A 6,000-nucleotide genomic window follows, 5' to 3' on the forward strand; every position below is an offset into this window, starting at 1 on the left:
AGTGTTCACCCTCCAAAGCATCCATTTTTTCCATACTGGAAATCAGTTGTAATTGTGGGAGAGTTCCAGCCTCCCACTGGGAAACATCGGCAACACTGAGATGTGAAAAAGGTCCAAGAGACCATGGACTGGTTGCTCTCTTTCAGCCTAACATACTTCACAGATGTTGTAAGAATAAAATGTTTTGCCCCATTGGGCAGAAAAGCAAAGTGTAAATATCTAAATAAATACCAATGGAGACAGATAGATGCTAAAGGTAAAGGTATCCCCTGTGCAAGCACCGAGTCATGTCTGACCCTTGGGGTGACGCCCTCTAGCGTTTTCATGGCAGACTCAATACGGGGTGGTTTGCCGGTGCCTTCCCCAGTCATTACCGTTTACCCCCCAGCAAGCTGGGTACTCATTTTACCGACCTCAGAAGGATGGAAGGCTGAGTCAACCTTAAGCTGGCTGCTGGGATTGAACTCCCAGCCTCATGGGCAGAGCTTCAGACTGCATGTCTGCTGCCTTACTACTCTGCGCCACAAGAAGCCCTTAGATAGATGCTAGATTAATCAATTGATCAATGCATAAGTGAAAGGCACGTGCATTCTGGCTGAGTCATAGGTTCTTCAGCATACAGCCACCATGATACAGATATGGTTTAAGGTTGCTAACGTGACCTGAATCTAGAAGATAGATCCCAGTGGGTAACTGTTTGGTCTGAAGCAATAGAACAAAGTTTGATTCCAGACTAGCAAATTTTAATTCTACGTATAAGCTACTGTCACTGCTGAAGTGTACATGCACATGAAAGCTTATTTGCAGAATTAAACTGCGTTGGTCTTAAAGGTGCCACTGGAATCAAATTTGTCCTATGAATCTATGAACATTAAGCCTGATAGTGCGTTTGGTACATTATACTTTACTTATTTGTACTATTTTCTGTTTGAAAATTGAGTTCTTGAGGGCAGTTTCCAAGGGGTGGGCGATTCCTAATCCATGGATCACATTGATGTGGGGGGATGTTCTTCTTTGCCTAATGTGTTACGACTTTTACCGGCTCAGCTCAGGAGGAATAGCTCTTGAGGCTACCGTTTTTGTTCATTTGTTTCCGTTTCAGAAACAAACAGCCTGGAGCATAAACATCCTTCATCCTGCAGCATGATATAACTCTAATACTTTCTTTAGCCATAGTCATTTGTATCTCTTATATGAGTGCCAAAGGGAGAACATATATCTTCTCTTCGGCTTTTCTCAGCAGTGGAAACAACTGCGGTAGCCTGAAGGTGGGATGTGTCCCACCATCATGGAAAACCTGGAAAAGCCCTGAAATCTTCAGTATAATGGAAGGCAAGCATAAGGTTTGTACTAGCATGCCACCCTACCTTCACGACAAAAACCCCAAGAGACAGGTGACGTTGAAAGAGAGAATAACAAGCCTAGGTTCTCCCAGCAAGTGGGCTGCAATGTAGCAGTACTTTCCACCACCGTCATGTGCACGGGGATATGGATCTGAAGAGGTGGGCATGCACATGGAAGCTTATGCCCAGAATTAAGCTTTGCTGGTTTTAAAGGTGAGACTGGACTCAAATGTTGTTCTGAGGCTTCAGACCAACACAGCGATCCAGCTGAAATTGCTTGGGATATTGTTTGTCAAACGGCATTCGTTTGTTCGTTCGTTCATTCGTTCGTTCATTCGTTCATTCATTGCATTTATTCACTTATTTATGCAGGTTAGGAAGGTTTACAGAAAATATGGAAACCACAGAACAGGTACAATATAGGTTCAATCAATCAATATAGGTTCAATAGCAGCAATAACAGTAATAATAACAATAATAGCATTTGGTGATAACAGTAAAATCATTAATAGTTGAATGTATCACGGGGTAGTCAATGCAGTATTGCTCTTTGGTGGACTTAATGGGTGTATCTGTATGGGAGGAGGGGCTCTGGGAGACCAGTAGATGTTTTTGAGTCAGTTGACCTCAACCACTTGCCAAGCTCCATTTTGGAGGCCCTGTGGAACTGTGTTGGCATTGCTTATTGGGATATTTGGTTAATATTACAGAGGTTGCTAAGAGCTTCTTGTGGCGCAGAGTGGTAAGGCAGCCAACATGCTATGTGAAGCTCTGAGACTGGGAGTTCGATCCCAGCAGCCGGCTCAAGGTGGACTCAGCCTTCCATCCTTCCGAGGTCGGTAAACTGAATACCCCGCTTGCTGGGGGGTAAAACGGTAATGACTGGGGAAGGCACTGGCAAACCACCCCGTATTGAGTCTGCCATGAAAATGCTAGAGGGCGTCACCCCAAGGGTCAGACATGTTTCGGTGCTTGCACAGGGGATACCTTTACCTCACAGAGGTTGCTTACCAAGTCATAAAATTGTGATATTGAGTACGGTAAATATCCCCCCCCCCAAAAAAAAATGTATATTGCAAAAAATGCTAGCTTCCGTTGATTCGAGTAGATCCAGTTCACATTTAGGTTTCCCTCAAAAGAAGAGGAAGTCGCCTAATCTTAAGAGTACTTTCCCTATCGCAAATGGCCACCTTGTCTGGCTTCATGTGTGTGGGAGCATGAGGGCATTGTCTCTACAGGAGAGGCCTGCAGAGACATGTATCTCCTTGGAAGGCCATATGGAGAGAGGGAAAAGTAGGATGGAAAGGAGAGGGTCAGAGGGCAGCTCCCAGATTAGGGCAAAGACAGGCATCAAATTCAGGAAGATAACACCTAGGCTCTCTTAGAGCAATGTAGCAACCCCCCCCCCCCAATGCCACTCGCTCTGACATTAGTATCTTCTATTTTGTGTTTCTAGATTTAGTTCAGACTGCTGAGCATGCTCAGTTTGCCACTGTTTCCAGCCTGCACTGACTCTTCCCCCCGCCGCCATGCCCAGGCAAATGTACAAAGGCCTCTTGAAGCTATGGTTGCACAGAGAATCCTTTTAATGCCGTAAGTTAATCAGTGTGCCAGTCTAACTCGATTAAATCATAATACACACATGCCAAGTTCTAATGCAGGGAGATGATCAAATCCCTTTCAGGACCTGTGAGCTTTAATGAAATTAATGAATGTGCTGTAATTAATGAATGTATATTTGTTTGTTTATTTGCATTATTTACAGTCTGCCTTTCTCAATAAGACTCAAGGCAGACTACATAGTGTGGTCCTGTCACAAACAGAAAACAAATCATGCGACTATTATGTAACGAATGAGGCGTGCACTGAGTCTAAAATTCATCCTGGACATTTTCAAGATGAACCTGGAAGCCAGACGGTGCAGAGTGAAGAGACAGTCTAACAGAGAGAATCATAGAATCATAGAGTTGGAAGGGACCTCATGGGTTATCTAGTCCAACCCCCTGCACTATGCAGGACACTCACATCCCAATCGCTCATCTACTGTAACCTGACACCCCTTTGCCTTCACAGAATCAGCCTCTCCGTCACATGGCTATCCAGCCTCTGTTTAAAAATTTCCACAGATGGAGAACCCACCACCTGCTGAGGAAGCCTGTTCCACTGAGTAACCGCTCTGACTGTCAGGAACTTCTTCCGGGTGTTTAGATGGAATTTCTTTTGAGTTAATTTCATCCCATTGGTTCTGGTCTGTCCCTCCGGGGCAAGAGAAAACAACTCTGCTCCGTCCTCTATATGGCACCCTTTTAAATACTTGAGGATGGTTATCAGATCCCCTCTCAGTCGTCTCCTCTCTAGGCTAAACAGACCAACAGAAGAGGTGGTGTAATATTTTGATGCCGACCTCCATCTTTAAATCCCAACGCAGTCCAACTGGTCCTCTTTCAATATGAATCCCAGAGTCTTTGAACAAAGCAAATTCTAGTTCAAGAGATGGCCCCCATTGGAGTTTTTATTTATTTCCTTTTTATATTTCTAGGCTGCCCCTCTCCAGAGGCAGTCTCAGGGCGGCTAACGTCAGCTTCAAATTCCATACAAAAATATCAGCATTGACCTTTAAAACTCTATCAGTTAAAATAACTAAGAACATGCTCTGTCACTGCAACCTGTGGGCAGATGGACTGGATTTAACCACCCAGGCTGAAGATGGTGTTGGTGGAGAGGGTGGGGGGCCCATCCAGATGACAAAGTGCTAGCCTTGGCCTCAACCATAAGTCTGGTGGGAAGTGCTATTTTACAGGCCCTTTGACAGTCTTAAGAGGGCCTGGATCTCCGCCGGTTACTCACTTCACCTGGAGGGAACCAGGGCAGAGAAGGCTCCGTTTCTGGTCAAGGCCAGGCACACCTCTCTGGGGCAGGGGACCACCAATAAGTTGGAATTAGCTGATTAAAGTGCTCTTTTGGGGGGTGTAACTGGAGTGACGGTCCCTAAGATGCACAGGTCCCAGACTGCATAAGGCCTTCAAGGCTACCACCAACACCTTGAACCTGATCTGGAACTCAACCGGCAACAAGGGCAGCTGCTGGAGGACAGATTGAAGGTGAGCTCTCCACGGGGTCCTTGTAAGAACTGTTTAGTAAGATAGTCCATTAGTTGGTGAGCATTTCAATGACCAAGGTGTCTTCAAAGACGCATCGAATCCTGTCTTTATGCCACAAACGTGTCCAATGGTTTTCTGGCATTTTGGCTCTTCCAGCATTTAATCATAGCTTTTTGTTATTGCAGCTTTCTGCCCACACCATGGATCCACAGGATATTATTTCATATAAATAATCAAAGTGCAAGCAAAACAAAGGCATCATTCGGCAAGAAGCCCGTAAATCCCTGCTGGATAATCATAAAACATCTGCGTCATTCAAAGCCAGATTTCCTTTGTGGTGCTATGAACTGTGTGTGCTGTGAATACAGCAGCTATTGGATTGCCAGCTTCAGGTAGGGAAACACCTGAAGAACTGGAGGAGTGGAGCCTGAGGAGACCAGGGTTTGGAGAGGAGAGGGTTGTCATTAGAGTTCTGCTTTCAAAGCAAACTGATGTCTATTGCCTGGAGATCGGCAGTAATAGCAGGAGGCCTTCAGCCATCATCCTTATCCATTGTTCCTCTTAATATTTGTGAAACAGGCTGGGGGGTGGAACGAGTCCAGGGTGTCCGAGAGAGAGAGAGAGAGAGAGAGAGAGAGAGAGAGAGAGAGAGAGAGAGCTGCTATGGCTCCTGCTGCGAGGGAGACAGACAGAGATAGCCACCCCAAACTGCAAACAGCCTTGTGGACTGTAAGCTAAATATGAGCAGACAGTATGATGCAGCGGTAAAGAAGGCGAATGCAGTCTTGGGCCATATCAATTAGATATGCATCACATAAAAATCACAATGTCATAGTCCCACTGTCTGCCACATTGGTCAGACTGCGCCTGGAGTCCTATGATTTAAAAAGGTCATGGATAAAAATGAAAGGATTCAGAGGAGAGTACAAGGTTGATGCAGGGCCTGAGGACCAAGCTCTAAGAGGAAAGGCTGAGGGACTTGGGAAGGTCCATCCATAAATCTCCAGGAATTTCCCAATCTGGATCTGACATCCTATCCCACCTCCCATTGGTGGCCAGGGGGGACCTGGCAGCCATACATAAAATGGTGGCAGAATGGTCATGGCTGGAATGGAATAGGATGCTTTAGGATGCTTAGGGATGATCCTGCGTTGAGCAAGGAATTGGACTAGATGGCCTGTAAGGCCCCTTCCAACTCTATGATTCTATGAATAAACCTTTGTTCTTGTGCTTGTGATGAAAGGGGAGGGGGGGAGGCCCACTTCATAAGGTTGTATTGAGGCCCCCCCAAATTGTCCTTGAGATTTCCTCCCCACTTTAATCACAAATACAAGAACATCTCCAGCTGTTTCAGGCAAGTGTGGCGCACCACACGCTCTACAAGGCTTGTGGGAATTGTAGTCCATGGACATCTGGAGAGCCACAGTTCGGCCATCCCTACTGTGCAATGAACCATTGTGTATAATGCGTCTTGGCCCAACATTCTGAGGAATAAATCCTATTGCTGTTGTTGGTGGTGATCTCCTAGGTTCCTTCCTTGGAAGAAAGGTGGGGAG

General features: G+C 45.8%; 1 long non-coding RNA gene across 1 annotated transcript; it reads left to right on the forward strand.

Annotated features, from left to right (window-relative positions):
* Positions 1 to 1,207: 1,207 nt before the first annotated feature.
* On the forward strand, positions 1,208 to 4,731 carry LOC143828840 (uncharacterized). Its single transcript, XR_013227926.1, has 3 exons — positions 1,208 to 1,343; positions 2,800 to 2,936; positions 4,630 to 4,731. It is a non-coding gene; the product is annotated as an uncharacterized LOC143828840 (long non-coding RNA).
* Positions 4,732 to 6,000: the final 1,269 nt, after the last annotated feature.

Source organism: Paroedura picta, chromosome 2 (assembly GCF_049243985.1).
Source record: "Paroedura picta isolate Pp20150507F chromosome 2, Ppicta_v3.0, whole genome shotgun sequence".
NCBI lineage: Eukaryota > Metazoa > Chordata > Lepidosauria > Squamata > Gekkonidae > Paroedura > Paroedura picta.